General features: G+C 39.0%; 1 long non-coding RNA gene across 2 annotated transcripts in view; it reads left to right on the top strand.

Annotated features, from left to right (window-relative positions):
• Positions 1–20,729, top strand: part of LOC147829224 (uncharacterized) — a 132,483-nt gene that overhangs the window by 109,884 nt on the left and 1,870 nt on the right. For both annotated transcript variants that reach the window (XR_015449338.1, XR_015449339.1), the window contains exon 2: positions 14,001–14,157. This is a non-coding gene — a long non-coding RNA (uncharacterized LOC147829224). The remainder of the gene's footprint in view (positions 1–14,000; positions 14,158–20,729) is intronic.

The raw sequence follows: 20,729 nt of genomic DNA, 5'->3' as shown, positions 1-20,729 counted from the left end.
GAGATGGAAGCAGAAAAGGAAAGAAGGAAAAAGAAAGAATGAGGAAAGAAGGAAAAGCTTTTGTAAATAAGGAGGGGAAGAGGGATTGAAGGGAGGGGAGGGTAATGGGAAAAAAGAGGAATCAGGATACATCATGTACAAGTACAAATTCCTTATGATGAATGTGATCATTTTGTATACCTAAATTGTACCAATAAAATTAAATTTTAAAAAAATGTAGTTTCACTTGAGTTGAGTGTAGCTCCTAGGGAAATGAGGGGACAAGATTCTTTGGGAATCAAATAAACCTTAGAAGAGCTTTTTCACTTGGGCCCATTACGTTTCACCTTCACACAAACTTTTATTCAGTAATTCCTGTTTCAGAATACCCTGAATAGTGGTCCTAGTGAGGATGGCCACTCCAAAAGCCTTCTAGGAACTGAGGAAGACTGAGACCAATTTATGCAGAGAGAGTTCTATGCATTTATGTTCACTTTCTAAATTTCAGTATTGCAAATTATGAACCCCTGGCTGCTCCTCCTTCTCATCTTGTTCTGTTTAGCTGGTGGACCATTGGATGCGAGCCACTCATCATTGCTCATCCACCAAGCATGCAGTCTGTACCTCTTCCCACAGCTAAAAGGCCACTGGATTCCCATTGTTAAGACAGCCAAACAGTATGAAAACTGAAATAACGTTTGAAAAGTTTAAAGAAAATCATCTTTGTTCCTTGAAAGCTCTTATTTTCATGCATAATTTCTCAGGACCTGGAGCAACTCTCTTCCCTCAGAAGCCTGTGTAAATGTATTTACATTCACTTAATGATTGCTTCTATTTTTTTTTTTTTTCCTCATGGCTTTTTTGCCAAACTGGATCCACTGGATCTTATCCTTTTCCCTGCCTTACTCTTTCAGGATTCTACTTCTCTCACATCCTTAAATTACCTGCACACTGTGAGGAGACGCAGGAATGGAAAATGTAGTTTTATAAGAAAAACTTCCAAAAGAGCCTTTCTCCAAACAATATCATGTTTCTTTTTCTTCTGCTCAGCTCTGGCTCTTAGTCCCTCTGATTTCGTTTGGGGCTGTGACAGACTCAGAGGCCTCCTCCACGTTTCACCAGTGGGGAAGAGTAGGCAGCGAGTGGGTTTCTGCAGTTCTTAGGGATAGAAAGCATATTGGTGGTCACTAGGGGGTAAGTGGTGGCGGGGAGTAGCTACGTTTTTTTTTTATGGCCCTGTGTGGGTCAGCCTGGGAAGAGCCGAGCCTGGGGTGGGCGCATCCAGAGCCCCACAAGCCACCAGGCCTGAGTCCAGAACAGGGGAGTAGCTACTTAAAAGGCACAAGGTTTCCTGTTGGGATGATGAAAATGTTCTGGATCCAGGCAGTAGTTATGGGCACACAACTTTGTGAATGTACTAAATGACACTGAGTTATATACTCTAAATGGTTAAAATCATGAATTTTATGTTATGTGGATTTTACGACAATTAAGAACAAAGAATAGGGTTTCTGCATCTAGAAGGTGCTGGGTGCCATTTCCAACTCTATTCCTTATGAGCTATGTCACTTTGGGCAATGTCAAAATGTCAAAGCCTCAGTTTCTTCAGCTGCAAGCTAAGACACATACTTTCATCTCCTTGGTGAAATTACTGTGAAGATTATATGAGTTGGTGTATGGGCTACAGTGTTTAGTGATTATTTTCATGCTACAAACATTATTCTTTATAGCCAGTGAAAGAATGTAGTGTACATGTTGAGGTGGGGGCCTCTCTTCTAAGAGACACTGTCTTTTCATGGCTGAAAGAAATCAAAGACTCCCCTCTGGGTTTTTTTGTTTTTATATTTGCCCTTGCATCCACATTGCTGGATCTAGTTTGACATGGAAACAGAGATCAGTAATTTTACTGCTTTTTGTTGTTGTTGTTGTTGCCAGAAACCTAATTGTATCAAGTGCCACATGATTGTCCTGGGCTTTACTGATGATTGGGGGTGTTTTCAGGAGAGGGTGACACTGCACAGTATGAAGCACTGGTGATGTTGGCTTCTTTTCTCTTTCTAGTCTTTTCCTATAAAGCTTCTCCTTCTTCTTCTTGTACTCTCCTGTCCCCCTCCCACCCCTCCTCATTTCCAGAGTATGCCCCCTTTCTCTGAGCATCATGTTTTAGGATTCCACTTCTACCCCTACCGCTTTTCAAAACATTTTCCTCACCAAGAATGAGTGGCTCTCCTAGGGAGATGTTCTGTTAGGGAGGCTCAGATTTCAGAGGAGGGAGATGCTTCACTGAGCCCATTGGTATGTATGATTCAAATGTAACCAGCACTGAACCCTAGGTGATATCTGGTAACAATGTGTGGGGACTGTACAGTTCCCCAGCACATGGACACTCATCCTGCTGTGATAGTCATCAGCCATGAAGGCAGAAGTTAGATAGCTTTTCCTAAGACCACCCTATTACTAGTACCCCGTAAGTACAAAGGCTGCCACTAGTCTGTATAATAATATGGATCCTGGAAAATGCAGCCCATCCCATGGCAAAAGGATTGTCAACTGGACCGAAGGCTGTAATTCAATGTTGGCTCCTCGACTGGGCTCCTTGAACAGCAAACAATCTCCTCAGCTGTTCATGGCAGCCCTATAAGTCTGTGTTGTCTTAGGGATAAAATTTGACAAGGAGCTCCTTTTCCCACACTTGGTATCTTTAGTGCTGAAAGGAATTATTGGTTACAGGAACAATGAGTCAAAACAATAATTGGGATAAAAGTAGCACCTCTAGAAGTAAAGACGTTAGGTTTACAAACTACTAAGAGATCATCTTAGAGTCATACATTTAAAAAAAATTTAAGATCCTACTGCTAGTCATTATATTAAAAGTTATTGTTCTAATGGGTTGCTTAGGATAAGAAAAAAACAAGTTTTATCTTCTGTTCTAATTGGTGAGTGGTGTGTGAACTAATCAGGAACCTGTGCTGTGGCCTCCATTAAGGCACCAGATGTATTTGGCTGAGGAGGAGAGATTTGTTGAGTAGCTCCAACCTTTAAGTGCAGAGGATAAATGGACGATGACATCATTATACCTTGACAAATAGAAATTATATCAGGCCCTTCTTTTCCTCTTCATTACCAAGGATGATTTATTTTAGTGGCTTTCAATTCATAAACCTATGGATTGTCTGTAAAGTTAAAAACCTTTTAAATTTGTAACATGCCACAGAGATGGTTAATAGCATTCTTGAGCCAGGCTGTGTAATGTTATCGGAGCTGTTTTCTCAGTAAAGGTGCATTATAAACAGGTGCTGGGAATTTATAGCAAGCAAATTTGTAAGTCACATATGCCTGGTCTTATTTCCCAACCGACCATAATGCTAAGTTATCATAAGTGACATGACACGTGACCCTGTTCCATTTCATCTTCATCAAATACTGAATGATATTGTAAGGTCTTGGAATGAAAACTTAGAGTCAATAGAATTGTTTGTATCATGAAAAATAAGTGCAGCCTCTTTCATAACCTTTGTTCTCATAGCAAATTCTGTATTTGTTGCTTTAGTTGATTATTTTTAGTATATGCTCCCTCAATGTCTGGGGATGTCCATAAAATTTTCTCTTATTACTCAAGATTCCATCTCCCCTGTCCACCCTATTTACTGAAGCCTGTGAATTAGAATGCCTGAAAAGAGGAGTGTGCATGTGTTTGGATAATCTATTCTTCAAGTCTGATCACAATGACAAAATAAATCCTGGATGCCCAGGGATGAAATTTGAATGGTTTAGCCACAACAGGAGATTAAAAAGATAGATTTTGTTTATCTCCTCTGAAGAGAGGCTGTGTGTGTGTGTGTGTGTACATGCTTATGCTCAAAGATGGGAGATGGGGGTGTGGGAGTGAGATGCTGATGGGAGAGAGGAAGAAATTTTGGTAATAAATTAGTGGTAACAGAATATTTTTATCATGACTTCTTTCATACGGAGGACAGGAGGAAATTAGGATAAGACTTGCTGGAGGAAAAGATTTGTTGGGAAATAGTTAAGGAAGGAATTGTCAATGAAAACAAGCAGAGTCTTCAGCAGATTGTCAGGACAGGTTGAGCCGACAGTCGAGGGCCGGGGAGTGGAGAGGGAGTTAGGCTCTTTGGTTCGGTGAGGAAGGAAAAAAGGCCACCACTGGGCTTGGAGGGTGCAGGTGCGGCGAGCTGGGGTGCAGTGAGTTTCCTACCATAGCAAGTAGCAGGCAGAAGGTTGCAGAACTCTTGTCAAATGGGGCATAATCCAAGACAATGATAGTCCCAGAGCTGAGGGAGCTTGTGGCAAGCCATCATCAGAGCCGAACCTCCTCCCCACCCCTCATTTCCAAGTGGCTTGTGGAGAGCCTTCAACAAGGCTGACAAATCTCCCCATGAACCACATAGCCGAGTGGCTGTCACACAGCAGACGTGATTATGTTGTAAGTAGAGGCCTAAGAGCGAACCTGACATGTGGCCCACGTCCTTCTGGTAAGCTGGCCAAACCCGGCAGACAGGAGACTGTTCCTACCAGTCCTGGCGCTTCCTGCACTTCACATCACAAGCCGCTGTTTCAGGGAGGACGACTGTCCAATTAGTGGCAGTGCTAGTTGTCATCCGTGGCATACATTTTATTTTTTAAGTATTTTATGGTCCTATACAGTTTTGATTCCACATCCGCTTCACCATCTCCCTGGCCCTGCTCCCAGGAACTCCTTAGAGGGCCAGGATTACTCTGTGGCATCTTTCACACGTATTAATGCATATTCTATTATAGCATACAGCTTTTGACTCTAAAACTTAAAGAACGTAGGGCCTAGAAGAAACAAATAATCGGGAAGTTGTAAAAATAAGGCCAAGGAGAACAGGTTGAAGAAATTGAGATTATTTCCTTTGCGAAGCAGGTGGCGGCACCACTGAGCTAAATCCCCGGCCCTAGATTATTTACTTTTAAAAAGAGAATAATAACAGGTGTCTTAATAGTACTCAATGGAATTTCTAAGAGCTGTTTTCTGAGTGGTTATTCTAAAAAAAAAAAGCAAAATCATCAGCTCCTAAAACACACATTTGACTTGCAGCCCCTGGCTTTTTTTCTTTCTTTCTTTCTTTCTTTCTTTCTTTCTTTCTTTCTTTCTTTCTTTCTTTCTTTCTTTCTTTCTTTCTTTCTTTTTTTTTTTTTACAAGAAAGGATTCTGATATTTTTCTGATATTTATTCATTTACCTTGGAGATGAGGAGTGTGGCAAATGAAGAGAATGAGGTAAGGGAAAATAATTCCATTTTGTATTCTAGAACCCTGGGGAGCAAACCTTGAGTAGGAAAGGAAAAACATGTTATTAATGTGGAGTTGGGGCTGAGTATATGGAATTTCTGAACCCTCAGAATCACCTAATTTCTTTTATTGCTTCCCCTAAAATCCAGGAGCTTTTTAAAAAACAGAGCTCCTCCTCTTGTCCCCCTTTCATTCCAATGGTGAGACCTGGGAGTGATCGGGCCAGGAATGAGCAGCCATTCTGGGCTTTCTATTTGGCGTGATGCACATGGCAAGACCATGGCGTGAGTATCCAAACCCCAGCACAGCACCTGACCTAGAGGGATTTCTGCAGAAAGGTTGGTGGAATTTGACTGAGTATCCACTCTTTCCAATTTTTGAATGGGATTAAGGAAGATACTAAACTTTTGAGGAAGTACACTTCTAAGAGTAGATCTTAAATGCAAACCCTTGACTTTCTGGCATAAGTAGAAAGTTGTGGAGGTAGAGAAAACTGTGGAAAATTTCTAATACAGAGTCTTACATTGAAACAATTTGTTTCAGCTTTATAAAGAATTGTTGCCTGCAAATACCCAGAAAGCCAGGGGAGTTGTTTTTCTGTGTACTGTAGTTCCTAAGGAACAAAAGTGATGCTATCAAGTTTACATAGCCCTACATTGACAAGGTAGAGAAGTGGAATGATTCTTTACGTAGGGCCATCTGTTGTTATAGGTTGAATAGTGTCCAAAATATGTTGAAGCCCTAACTGCCAATACCTATGAAGGTGGCTTTATTTGGAACAAGTGCAGATAGGGTTATTAGGGCAGCAGTTATAGAAAGGGCAATTTAGACCCAGAGAGAAACAGGGAAATTGCCATGTGAAGATTGAGGTGATTCTGCTACAGTCAAGGAAAGCCGAAGACTGCCAGTAAACTACCAAAAGCCAGAGAGAAAGGCATGGAACAGATTCTTACATCCCTCAGGAGGACCCAATTTTGCTGACACCTTGGTTAACAATATGAACTTCCAGGCTCCAGAACTGTGAGACAATAAAGCCAATAATATGTGACATTTATTATGGCAGTCCCAGGAAACAAATCCATCTGGGTAACTAAATCAATCTCTGCTTCCTTCAGCAAATATAACCCTGGCAATGAGTCTTAAGCTTTAGTAATGGGGCTCTTCTCTATTCAAGGATAGTTACATGTTTCACATTCTCCAAGTTTCAGAAGTTTGCAACACATTTCAGATAGACCCTCATCCTACCCCATGACATCCCACGCTGAACCATACTTTTGGAATTGGATATTTATTTCCTGGAAGTGCTAGGTAGCACTAGACTTTATTTTCCAAGTGATTTTTTTCCCTCAAACTTCTCTTTGCCATCTCCTTATCTGAAAATAGCCACCATCGTGACCATTGATACTAGGTGTCATTTTGGTGTTCTAACTTCCAGATGTTTTGGGGATGGGTTTATATCTGGGAGACATGAAGTATAAAGTATCATTATTATTTTTCCTCATAGAAAATTATGTAGGGATAAACAAATTGTTTTCTTTGTCTTCTGATGCAAATCACACTCCGACATCCTTTTGTTCTTTCAACAACAAAAACAAGCATTTTGTCAAAAATTGGAGTCAGATGAAGGGGTAGTGGCAATAATGGGAAAGATGTAAGCTCATCAGCCTTTGTCAGTATGTATTTATGTGCAATTATTTTCTATTTTTCTGTAGGACTTGCCAAAGACAAAATGTGGAGCAAAGTTTTTTTGTAGTTTCCCAACCACAGTCCTCAGCTCTTGGTCACCATCATCAGAGGACTCTTTCTTTGTGCTTATACAGGCAGCTAGCTCTTCTTACCTCCTTTTTATACCATTCAAACTCATATTCACTACCATAAGGGTTTAAGACTTTGCCAGTTGGGAGTCTGAAAGTGAGCTTCAGCCGTCTCCCTGTTATTGGATTCATTAGGCAGATCCTCCCATGTCTCATGCAGCCAAAGCTCACTTAAAGTTCCCATCTCCTTAAAGCCCATAAGCATGATACCATCAGAGAAGCTGGCTGTTTCCCATTTGGCTGTTAGCTGAGTCTGCCCGGGGCAGCCCTGTCCACTGTGCTTGTTCAGTGGGGAAGACTACAGGCTGCCCTTCCTCACATGACGACCCCTCCCTATGCCTACTGCAGTCTGTAGCCTTGGAAAGCCAAATGGTCAAGGTCCCAGGGGCTCAAGAGCAAGGCTTTTTTTGGACAAGCCTAGACACTAAAGTCTTCTTTTTTCCATTTTTTTCCTCCTGCTTCATTGTCCTCTCACTCTGAAAGGAGCAGGCAGTTGGTAGGATCATTTACTTAGTGCCTGTGTATGTCCTGGGCCCTGCATCTGCACACAATAGGTGTTTACTGCCTGACTTTTCCTCTCTGGTAAACTCAACCATAATTTAAAACATAGGTCGTGTAACGTTCATGCTGGCAAAGACAGCTGGTTACTAGCTGATTAGATATTCTCTCTGCCTTGCCCAAAGACCTCACTTTGGTTCAGGTGGCAGAAGACCCAATAAACCAAACTGTCTTGTATGTAGATGTGATCAGTGGTATAATTCTGACCAATGAGATTGAAGCAAAATTCTACTGGATGAGTGTATCATAATATTTATTGTTTTCTTCTTAAAAAGAAACAGTCTCAGTTGAAAATATGTTTTTTTCTCTCCTTCCTTATCTTCCTGCCAGGCTTGTGGATGTGATGTCTATAGCAGCACCATTTGATAAAGCTTTCTGGGATGATGGACATGTGCTGTGTTGGCTCTGGCCAAGAGAATGGGCACTAGTTCTATGTGGCTAGTGAGCATGTAAGATGTGGTGAATGTAACAGAGGAGCTGCATTTTGGACTCAATTTCACTTAAATAATTAGGTATCTACATGTGTCTAGTGACTCTATATTGGACAGAGTAGGAAAGTGCAGTATCCTTTCAGGCAAGAGAATGAAAGCAATACTCTATTTCTTTGCACGGCGGGGGGGTGGGGGTTATTAGAAATTGAACCCAGGGCTTTCATACTGAGCCACATCAGATACCCAAGTACCATGCCCAGAGGAACCAGTTCTTGATGAAAGTTGAATGGGACTATAATGATAGTATACAGGAGTTTCTCCAGGGTGAGGGAATTTGGTGTTTCATTAGGAGAATCTTTCTCCTCATCAGCATTTTGGGTTCGCACTTTTTCCTCTTTTTTTAATCAAAAATTTAATAGACATAACATCATTGTGGATATTTATGGGGTATACTGTGGTATATTGATACATGTATACAATGTACACAATGTACAATGATCAAGTCAGAATAATTAGCATATATATCACCTTGCATTTTAAAATATTTGTCCAGCAACATAGATGTGTATTTATATCCTAAGCATGATAGCTAAATGTTTGGACAATGGAATCACACTCCTAGGGTTTGCATCCCAGCTGTGCCACATGCCAAGTGGCCTTTGGGAAGCCAATCACTTTTATGTGCTTTGGTTTTCTTATCTGTAAAATGGGGGTAATCCTATACTCTACTGAGGATTTCACCTTTCTGTGCTACTTTTTCTACTATTTAGGAGCTAGTGTTTTATTTTGTTTGTATTCCTTATCTTGAGCTTGTCTGTTCATAGGCTATGAATGCAACCTCAGTTCCTTTTCCTTTCTTTTTGTGAACCCCTCTTTTAGGTACCCTTTCTTAAGAGGGAAAACACCTTGAGAGTAATTATTTTTGGCTAGAGTAGAGGTGACAACTCTTAGCCAACATAATACAAAAAAGATTTAGGGATTTTAATCATCTAAAATTCTAGACTACTAGGCTCAGAATGGGCCTAAGAGATCTTCTAGTTGACACCTTTAGTATTAATGGGAAAACCTTGATCTAAAGAGGCCCGGAATTCTGGATCTTAAAGCTTTAAAAGATTTGAGTAGTCACTCTAACTCAACATGCTTAAATGATTCTGTAGAACATACTGTGCTAACTTCTTATTTCAGCTGATACCAGTTTTCCAAATATGCTTATCCTAACTCCATGGATATGAAGAGTTGATATGAGATTGAAAAGTTTTCAAAAATGAGGATGCTGTTTTGAGAACACTTTTAAGGGTCAATAGGAGACAGAAAAGATGGTGCGGGAGGTGCTGTTTCTGATGGGAAGGCCATCATCTGCCAAGGGTGCTCAGGATGGAGTTGTAGCACTGTTATCACTACTATATGACCTTAGATAATCACATAAAACCCTTCAATCCTGTGTTCTTCACTTCAGAATGAGGGATTCTAATGTCTTCTTTCAAGCCTGGGCCTGAGAATCAGATGAGGTGTCTTCATTGAAGCCGTTTGTAAAACATGTTGCTCCAATAGAGCAAGGCTCTTCACATTGTCTAAGAAAATGACTTAAAGTTCTCTCTCCAGTGGAGTTAGACCTTGACAAAATTCTGTGTCTAGGAACATATAGAAGCATTAGAATCCTTAAGTATTCCCTCATCCTGTGCATACTTTCGGCACCTCTTATGAACTGTAGAAATTGGCATGGTAAACTTAGATGCATCTCCACTTCTAGAAATACAGAGTCTGGCGGTTTTACACAAATGACACATTTCTTTTGTATTTTGAGTCTTAAATTGTAACAGATCACTCAGCTTCTGAAGGGAACTCTTGGTGGAGAATGACTTTCTGTGAACTTGTTAATGATCAGCTTTCACATTAGAAGAATTAGTGGTTGAAAGTGGCTTGGAGAGTTTCTCCACATTGAGCTGGAAATGCTTTCTGAAAATACCATTGCATCTGCCTTCAGCCCCAGAACTTTTGGCTGCCATGTTTTGTCTGATCCCTCTGATGTATTTAGTCCCAAGTGTGACATAATGATATCAAAAGTGAACTTTGTCTAATTAACTGGCTGGGAGTAAACATAATTAAACTTAACTGTTCCATATTTTGAAGGGAGTGTACTTTTATCTCTGTATGATTGTGGTATTGGAACAAGTGAGTTATAAACACACAGAGTTCATTCTGCGTCCTGGTTTATATCTTTGCTTCACATTACTTCATGCAACTTTAGTTGCACTTCAGAATAGAATACATGCAAGTCCATACTCTTAAGTACACAATAAAGAAAGATTCATACATATTACTTCATATGGTAAAATAGTACTTCTAGCAATGATAAAAATATACCTATAATTATGATAATAATTAAATTATCTGCAACAATATGTCTAATCATGGGTTTAGGTGAGCAATTGGGCCAAAAACTGCTTTGGAATTAAAACTTGTATTTTTTTTTCTTCACAATCAGTGATTACTTAAAACTGAAGAAGCAAAGCAGTAGAAAAATAAGTGATTTATCAGTGTCATATAGGAATGGAAGTAGGATCAGAACTCACAAGACCAACATTTCTTGATGATTTGTTGTTATCTGAGCCAGAAGGGATCCTTGGGTCATTTTTCTCAACTCTTTATCAAGTATCTCAGAGAATCATTAATCAGCTCATTTAAAATGATGTTGTGGAACACTGATGAGGTGTCTCTATAATTTCCTGCTCCAATTTCTCACTCAAAGAACTGTGAAAAGATATGATTCCTATTGTATGGATTGATTTTTATATATCAGTGGATGATAGGCAGGAGTTGATATAAACGATGTGGTTTAGAGCGTGGAGCCTCACTATCTGCTCTCACCCTACCTCTCTAACTTGCCCTGTGGCCTTGAATAAGTTATTTAACTCTCTACACCTCAGTTTCAGTGACTGCTAAGGGAAAATAGTGGTTGTGAACACCGGAGGAGGAGATTACATGTAAATGCTCTTAGAACTGCCCCTAGCATATCGCATGCACTAGATGTTAGTGGCCCAGCTTCTCAACTCAGATTCCCAATGAGATCAGCTCAGCTACCCAGCCCTAGCAGAGGGAAGTTGGGGTTTTCTGGTAGGGCCTGAAGCCTAACACAATGGATAGATATTCCTGAGAACTGACTTCTTGTGTGGAATTGCCAGGATTTGTACAGTGACGGTTCCGTAATAAAGGGGTGTGTTTCTTCCCAACCCCTTCTCTTCTGGAGGCTATTCCCATCCAAAGAGGAGAATGCTGATGGTTAAGGCTGTCAAGAAGCCAAAGGCCTTGTGTCTGGTTTTGTGTTTGCCCTGATGTCTAGTGTTGCCCAGAATTAGCTTCACAATGGTGAGTAGGTCATTGAATCCCTGTGGACTTTAGTGCCACATCTGTTAAAAGAGGGAGGGTCAAGCTTGGTGACCTCAGCAGCTCTTTTGTAATGAAATGATGCTATTTCAGATGTCTGGCACACAAGGGAGGTTTGTGAGGGGCAAATGCACACCCATGTTCCTGTCCTAACACCAATGACTAAACCCAAATCCCTCCCCAACAGGACCAGTTAGGGAGCAACATAAAGAGCTGCCTTTTTAGTTCCCACTATGGGCTCCTGCCTCACCTGTCCCCAAATTCTACTTCAACAGGATTGTCACCTTTCTGTGGGAAGCAGCAACTGGATCTTGTTTACTATTTACTTCTAGTCTTCAGCACTTTGATGCTCAGTTAATACTTGGAGAGAGGACAAAGTAAATCACCCAAGATTGAAGAAAAGGCAGTTCTCTGATTCTCTTTTGCCCATTTTCTGTTTGTGACCCCTTGGGAAGATGCAGGTGCTAAGAAGAGGAGTGAGCAGAACTAGAGAAAGTGGTAGTAGGACAGCAATAAATCGAAACACAGGCCTCTGCAATTTTAAAGTGTAAAATTTTAAATTTAAGTGTAAATGGCTCCAAGATTCTTCAGAATGTCCCAGATCTCTACTGATTAAAAGAAAAGTCCTTGAAGCTCTTCAAATGCAGTGGTTAAATTTGGTGAATGTTCATGAAGCATCCTGCAGATATGATCACATAGATTTAAAGGTCAGATCCTTTCACCTGACACAAGACCATAAGTACAAGTGTCAGCCTAACATCATGTTAAAATGCAGTGTGAGCTATACAGCACATTCTCTGCCGATTGCTGGGACAGTTTTCTTTATAAAGATACTTTGGGGCTTCCACTCAGAGTTCTTTTTTTAATTAAAAAAATCTAAATTTTTATTAGTACATGTTTGCAGTACATAATGATTAAATTCATTGTAAGAAATTGGTACATATATAATCCACATTTCAATTCTTTTTTCCCCTTATCTTCCATCCCCCTTTTATTTTGCCAGCATCAAATTCATTTATTTATCTTGTAAGTCATTATAAAGTCAATTATCATGTATACAGACTAATAGGCCAAAAATCATGTAAAACACAGAAGACAATTATAGTATACTAAATCAAAGTACAGTTTTTGATATATTCATAAAGTTCCTAATATATAACAAACATTACTCTGAGGAATCATTCATTTTTTTTATTCATGTATTTTCTACCTTAGTACATTCTCAAGGTTTCATTTGAAAAATATAGCAAAATGCTGTTAGGAAACTGCATTAGTTAATTGATCTCTCAAATCTAATATTTCTATGTGGAAATTCCTTCCTGACATTGTTTGGAATACTTACTTATTTTTTTGAATCCACAGAAATTTATTTGAGTGCTACTATTATGTCGGACATGTTGCTAGGCACTGAGGCAAAGATTGTAAACAAGAGATGATCTCTGTTCTCACAGAACTTATAAGATATCTAATCATCATATGACAGCCCCACACATTCCATTTCACTGAGGAGAAAATTGAGTCAGCAAGTGATGACACAGATAGCTGGTGGTGGAGCCAATATTCACATAAGTTTATCTGATTTCAAAGCCCTTGATCTGAGACATTGACCCATTCTCTCCATCTTTATCACCAAAGTTGCAGGTTGTTCAACAAGATGGTTTTTGTTTTGAGTTATTCAGTGCATACGACTCTGAATTCTAATTTATTTTCTGTGAATCTTGCATTACCATGGCTATCCAACATTCTAAGTTACTGAGACAGTTTGGTAAGATACATAAACAAGGGAATATGGGCCGGATGATACATTTGTATTTGTTTGTTGCTAACATTCTCTATGAACTTGCTACTTTGCAGGGCTATAATGTTTTTTGTTGAGATTTGTTCTGATATTGCTAAATATAAAATACAAAAAATTTATAAAATGAGCTTATGTGAAATTATATTAAAAATCTGGAAACATTTTCCAATTAAATAAGATCCTGGATTTAAAAAAATTCTTATGAGAACATTCATCCCTTAGAATTAAAATCATAAGGCAACACAAATATTTAGAGATATTTCTTTAGTCTTCTCTTACTTAGTTAGCTAGTTGATAACCTATCTTAAAGCTTGCTATATAAAACGTGTGTTTTGATAGTGAGGGGTTCAGTTTAATTCTTTTTTTTATTAAGAATATTTTAATGTAAGGCAGAGTGTTATGTGCTGTGGTGGATCATCCCATGTTCAAGGAGATTGACGATGACTTCAGCCAACACTGGTGGCTCAGGCATGTATGAGCAGAGCCTTGACTTTGATGGACAAAGACATTGTATGGATGGACACACTTTCTGAGAGCCTGATGTGAGCAAAGGCATAGGGAAGGGCAAGTACAATGGGCCCAGGGAAGAGTGTGGCAGACTCGGACCTCTGGGGACAGGGGCCTGAGGAGAAGGGAGAGAGTATAAACTGATCAGCTGGCCAAGTACACTACATTCTGCATGACTGTGCAGGGACTTTGTTCTGGAAAAAAATGGGGAGAAACAAAAAGTTGTGAACAGAAATGAAATGATTCTCTTCTTCAGGAAAAGAAGAAAAACAGAAGAAGGAAGAAGGGAGGAAGAGTTGAAGAAAGAAAAGATGAAAAGGAAGGGAAAGAGAACGAAGAGGAGGGAGAAGAAGAGAAAAGAAAAAAAGAAGAAAAAATAGAAAAGTTTGGCCCAGTTTGCAATCTCCATGGAGGTATTTTCAGTGTCACAGCAAACTCGGTTGGGAGGAAATACAGAGAAGTGCTTATAAAGCAGTTGAGAGTTTGCAGGCCTTTCCAGTTCTGACTTTGCTCCCAGTCTCCTGGAGAGTTTCTGACAGGTTATGTACAGTCAGAGAGACTAGGAAGGTCTGGCTCAGGCTGTAGTTGGACTTCTAAAGGCTGAGTCATCCGGTGTTGATCTCCCAGGTCTGAGCAGAGGTGAAGTCACCCTGACCAGGTTCCAGAGTCCTGGGAACTCCTTTCCTATGACCCTATCTGCACTGGATTTTAAGACCCTGACCTAAAATTGACTCAGTCTTCCAGAGATCAGCTCCACTGGAGGTCAGTAAGCTAAGTCAGCAGTAGAATTGACCCTTTAAAAAACTAAAAATTTATTTTTGGAAAAGGCAAGATATATTAAACTGATAGGTATAGGGCTACTGTGGTTGAAAGTAGAGATGGGATTCATTAGCCCTATCCCCAGGAGTCTTTCAGGGTTCTCTGAGCCTGGAGTGTTCCTCAGAATATAGATTGAATACCTTGCTCTAGGACCAGCCTTGCCAGAAGCAGTGTTGCCACCAGGGTTGAGGTGAGCTAAATAAAAGAAAAGACTGAGGAGCCATTTTCTATGCTCTTAGTATTTTTCCTGGGTACCCTTTGAAAATACAGCAAAATGCTATCATGAAACTGTTATTTCACTGACCTATGTCTTCAGTCAAACTTACTGTTTCCGTGTGGGAATTCTTCCTTGAGATCTCCCAGAACACATCTACTATTCTGGATTCTCAGAAAACTGTCAGGAAATTAGGATCAAAGAAAAATGTATTTCTCCTGTGAGAATAAAAGCTTTAATAAGCAATACAGAGACACAAGTGATTAGAAGGAATCCACTGACATCAGATGGCAAGTGAGAGTAGGAAACATTAATGGGTGGATCCTGAGGTCAAGGTCAGCATTTCTAGGAACCTGGTTAGAAGCCCGGAGGAGGGAAATATCATAATCTAATAACTCAACTTGTAGCCAAGGCCATTATAAGGATGTGATTATGGTCCCTTCTGCTGCTAATGGTAACTCATTCTTACAAATAAAACAAATATTAATAATTTGTATGCAGTGTCCTTTTGACAAGTCTATGACTAGTACTCCAAAAAATAATGTGTTTGGGAGGCAACGTAAGATCTTACATTGGCAATTTAAATTTTGATTCTGTGTGGTGTTGTTAACTCTGCTGGGAGAGCTGAGTGTTATTGTAATATTACCCAATAATATTTGCCAGTGTTTTCCAATTTCAAATATTTTTTATAGCTACAGTTCTTTGTAAATGTCGTTCAAGTTAATATTTTTTATTAAGTGAACAAGTTTTTTAGATAGCTATGATAATGAGTAAAAGATATGAGGAATATTGAAAATATTTTAAGAATAGTTTATGATCTGGGGAATTCTCTAGAATTTCTAGAAATTCATATTTCTCAGTTAGAATTCTGACTATTATCAGAAATTTGGGAACAATACCTGGCCCAACCTGTGGCCTTTAAGCAAAATTCATTTAAGTGATTTCAAATAATCAAGATGGGTCTCAACTTGTTTTGTGCTGTGACCATAAATTAGCAAATGTTGCCCTTTTAAACTAACTTAAAGCTTGCAAAAATACAGTTGACCTCAGAAATGAGTCTTTTAGGCATTAAAAATTGAGGTTGAGGGATTTTACCTGAAGAGTTGATAAAATACTTAATATATCTTTTCTAAGTTCTCATTTAAAAATAAGTTCCTAGAGTCATTTAAAATTTCTCTCTCTCTCTCTCTCTCTCTCTCTGTACATATATGTACAATATAAGTGGAATCAGCCAACCTTCCTTCCATCTGAAGCCAGGAAAGCAAAATGGATGCTTTTGTTTTTATGTATTGATTCTTTTTCAGCTCTTAGTCTTGACACAGACTTTCAGCATGTAAATGGTGAACATAAAAACAATGGTTAGCATTGGGTTGAGTTATCCTTATGATTTAATTATAATGTTCATGTTAGCAGCAGGACATTTATCATATGTCACTGCTGTGGATTGGTTTGAAACCACGGCTTTGTTAAAGACTTTTTATTAAATAGATTTTAGCTTGATCATAAAACAATTTTGCTTTCTGAAATCTCATTTATCCAGAAGGAGCATCACATATTCATACATAGCATTTTGGGGTCAGACATGGATGGCAAATGAATTACTGAGCTATTTATAATCAGTGTTTGACTATCATTGAATATGGTCTCTAAAAATACATTGGTTTCTCTGAGTATTTTACAGCTGTGTTAACTTTTGCCTCTGACAGAAAAAAGAAGAGATTTCTCTGATCTAAAGTGTGTTTAGATTAGGTTGTGTGTTAGTCACCTTTCCATTATTTTAACAAATACCTGAGATAATTAACTTATAAAGAAAGAAGGTACATTTTGGCTTACAGTTTTGGAGTTTTCACTTGGAGGTTAGTTTGCCCCATTGTTTTGGGGACTGTTGCAAGGCAGCACATCATGGCATGGAGCATATCATAGAGCAAAGCTGTTCACTTCATGGGTGGCTATCAAACAAAGAGAGGAATGGGCTGGGGTTTGACTATTCCTTTCAAGGGCTTGTGACCAATGGCCTAAAACCTCCTGCTAAGCCTCATGTCTTCAAGTTTGTACCACCTCCAATAGCACCAAGCTGGAGAGAAAGCCTTTGTTCCACGCATGGGCCTTTGAGGGACTATTAAGATCCAAACTTTAGCAGATGGAGAAGATGATCTTAAAAGTAAATGAACTGAAACTCTGTATTTACATGAGTTTTGATACCATCAACCCAATGTGCTATCAAAAATTCAAATGTTGTTTATTTGCCCAATGTTATGATGTTAGTTGATAATGTGATATTTATATTGTTATTTATTTATTTTTTTAGTACCAGGGATCGAACTCAGGACTTTGCACTTGCCAGACAGGCGAAGTGCCCCTGAGCTACACCCCTAGCCCTAGATTGTTAGTTTCTTATAGTATTTAGGGTCAATAATTAAATTTTTAGAAGATAATTATCATAATTAAAGCCTGCCAAAGATAATGTCTCTAGATAAGGAAAGGTTTTATGACAGACAGAGGTGGTAGAGAAAAGTTTTTCGCAGCCTTTTTTACAAAGTGATAAAATAATTGTATTTTGAATTGCTGAGTTTTTAAAAAAAGATATGCTAGATCAGTTCAACCTTTAAGTTAATATGAACAAATTTTTAATAAGCAGTATAATTTAAATTATTAAGCATTTATTACCCATTACAACATAGCCTTTAGAAAAATTAAATATTATCTCATCTTGAAAACACAGAAATAGAGATTATCTGTGAACACTGAGCCAGAAGTAGTGGTTGGAAAATGTTACTTTGTAAAGGAATTTAAATTCCTAAGATAGTGATTGAAAAGTCTCTGACCATTATTGGATCAAAGTACACAAACTGAGAGAAGTCCTTTCCTGTTCCATTTTTCTGGAGTTGGGGAGATACCATGAACCCAATTCAGTCTTTTTCACATGTTCAAGTGATGAGGTTATATATTTATTATAACAAATATTTTGAAAACAACAAAGATGATGAGTTCAGATCAATCAATAACTAACTTTAAAAAAGGATATTACTTGACTTGTATTGTAGATAAGAAAAATAAATTACCTCATATTGAAGTGAGGAGCCAGACACCTTTGATTGTGTTGGAGACTCTGAAAGTTACAAATCAACAGAGAAAGTTTTAAGGAGGCAGAACAGATGGAAAAGGGCTTTATTTTTGCATTGGAAAGCAGAGATAGTCCAATTATAAGTAACAGAATTATGGGGTTTTTTTGTTTCATTTGGTTTTTTGTGTTTTTCTCACTATGTAGTTCAGGCTGGCCCTGAACTCCCTCTGAAGCCCAGGCTGGCTTTAGACTTGCAGCAATCCTCCTGTCTCAGCCTCCCTGGTGCTGGGATTATAGAAGCGCACCACCTATGCCTATCTAAATAACGGAATTAGGATATTTTAAACCAGAAGAGAATAGAAGACATCACTTAATCCGTTGCTCCCTGCAGATGCCCTGGAGGGGAAGGGGCAGTATTTTCCAAGACAAGAGGAAACTGGATGGGAAAGAAGACAAAGGGAGAAGGGAATATCCCTTCTCAGCCTGTGTGTGGCCACCACAGAGCCTCCCATGTCCACATCAGTTCTGTGGCAGCTCCTTGATTTTGGGGGCTGGCAGGAGCTTTAGCAGGGCTGTCCTCAGGCTCTGGGTACCTAGACAGGAGGAGTCCCTAGGGCACATCTGTTTCTCAGGAGGAACCACACACCCAGACTTAGGCTCTCCTCTTCCAGCTCAGTTGCTGCTGGATTTGGTTCCAAATGTAATGTTAGGCTGGGAGCCCAACAAAAATGCGGCAAAAAGAGAAAGCAACTTTGAATTCCCTTTCTCCCCTTACATGTCAAAAAGTCCACTATAATGTCACCTTAGTACAAAGGGGAAAATGGAAGGATTAGTTTAAAGATCAACATAAAAATATTTTAATAATGTCAAATACAATTTGAATTAATGTCCACCCTCAGAGTTCAGAGGTATGAGTATTTTTTTCAGTGTTTTTCTCTGTCTACTCCTATAATTTTTTTCAGTAGGAATTATGAGAACAGGAGGGGTTTAAAAAGTTTTCTTTGAGGTAAAATATGCAGCAAACATCTATGGCTTTCTTTTATAACATGAACAACACCCTTTTGATCCTAAAACAGATTTGCTATTCCCTCCCCAACACCTCCCACTCACACATTGTATAGACCATTCTAGAATTAAATATATTTTGGACAGTGTGGCAAACTAACAACTTTAGTTTTGTCTCTCAATGCTCCCAAAGGCCAAGAAAATGTTTGCTCACGGTGCAAATGATGGGAAAGACAGAAAGACCATGACAGAGCCCCAAGGGACAGTGTCTTAAAAAAGAATGAGTGACTTGAGCCAAAGTGTCCACACTGGGTAGTATTGCTCCTTGTGTTCACTTAGAGACTTCAGTGCCTGCTGTTCTAGTTGATACACCACCATGGGGGCATTAACTGTGTCCACTAAATCAAAGTTAGGTCATGGATGTGTTCATATTCCAGCTAATGAAAAAAAGCAAAGACAAAAAATGAAAATCCCAGGCATGAAAATTTCTTCTAAGCAATGAGATACTCATTGTATGGGTCATGTTTTGTTGGTGAGTATTTAGTCTCTTTAGTCGGGCAGGTACATCTGGTGCAGAGAAGGTTGGTAAATGTAGCCTCCGCAGGGGGATTGTGGTCTCAGGAAGTGTTACAAGTTTTGAAACTTTGTAGTCATTGTCCTCAATGGTAGATGGCTTAGGAAAAAAAATGATATTTTTCTGTGTTAATAATAAAATTGCAATTAACTCAGGTGTAATTATTTTATAATTATTCTCTGAGGGTCAGGGTGATCTGTTTTTTCACTGTCTCTAGGATAATTAGATTTAGCTACCACTGATTATAACAACACAAAACAAACCTTAAAAGAACAAATTTGAAATCATAAAGCCATGGTCAAGTTTGATCTTCCTTAAAAAGGAATCTGGTAAAAAGAGTCTTTTGTTGCAACTAAGAAAAAGACTAAAGATCCAGCACGGTTATTAATTTAGTAAGTGACCCTAGGTGACTCTCTTTGCTTACCTGTTCCTCACATACAAAATGAAGGCATTACATTGATCAACTTTGGCTTTAAAGACCTCATTTAACCTTAGGAAGAACTTCCCTATGATAATAATTGGGCTTTTAGAATCTGTTGATTTGAAAGACACAGAATGAGAAAGCACAAAAATTAATTTAGTAGCACTTTTAAATAAGCAGTAGAACATCTATTATTTATTCACTCTGCAGATAATGTTAGGTAGCCCAAGACTTATGGCCCAAGGTTGGGAACAACTGCAGCAGATGTTTTCTAAGAGGCTTTGATGATGTAAAAGTGTTTTGATAGCCTCCTCATAGAAATCTTAGGTGAGATACACAGGAAAGAGTGTAGGAAAGCCATGCAAAGGCCTGAATAATGTTCAGGTTGGCTCTGCCCCTACAAAAGTCACACATAGGAGTGGCTTTGTTCTCCAGCCTTGCTATGAGCCTTTGGATCCAGAATCTGTTGCCTCATTCTATGCAGAGTGTGGGGAGGAAGAGCAAGAGGAGGAGAAGCCATCAAACTTGATATATAAAACCTCATCAGGGGACATATCCTGTGTTGAGGGGAATCCCCTAAAATAATTCCTCAATCAAATGTTCATAGCACAGTTAAATTGATCCCATTTCCTCCTGTTTATATTATTCTGAAATTATTTTCCTTGAGCTGAAGAAAGCTGATTCATTGCTTTTGCTTATTTTGTCCTCTCTGTGGCCCACATCAGATCTTATACAGATAACAGCTTCTGCCTTTGTGAGTTGGCTATTATGGCTATTATTTTTGCCAAGTCTAATTTTGTGGCTCAAATTTTGTAGATCCTAATTTTGAGGAGGAAAATTATTTCTTTCACCAGTTTAAATCCACCCAGTTCATACATGTAAACTTTA

The sequence above is a fragment of the Heterocephalus glaber genome, unplaced genomic scaffold, assembly GCF_053883595.1.
Source record: "Heterocephalus glaber isolate CG9 unplaced genomic scaffold, H.glaber_assembly_v1.0 deba00000676, whole genome shotgun sequence".
Taxonomy (NCBI): Eukaryota; Metazoa; Chordata; class Mammalia; order Rodentia; family Bathyergidae; genus Heterocephalus; species Heterocephalus glaber.
Note: the sequence above shows the minus strand (reverse complement) of the source record. Positions and strands in the feature narration are given on the sequence as shown.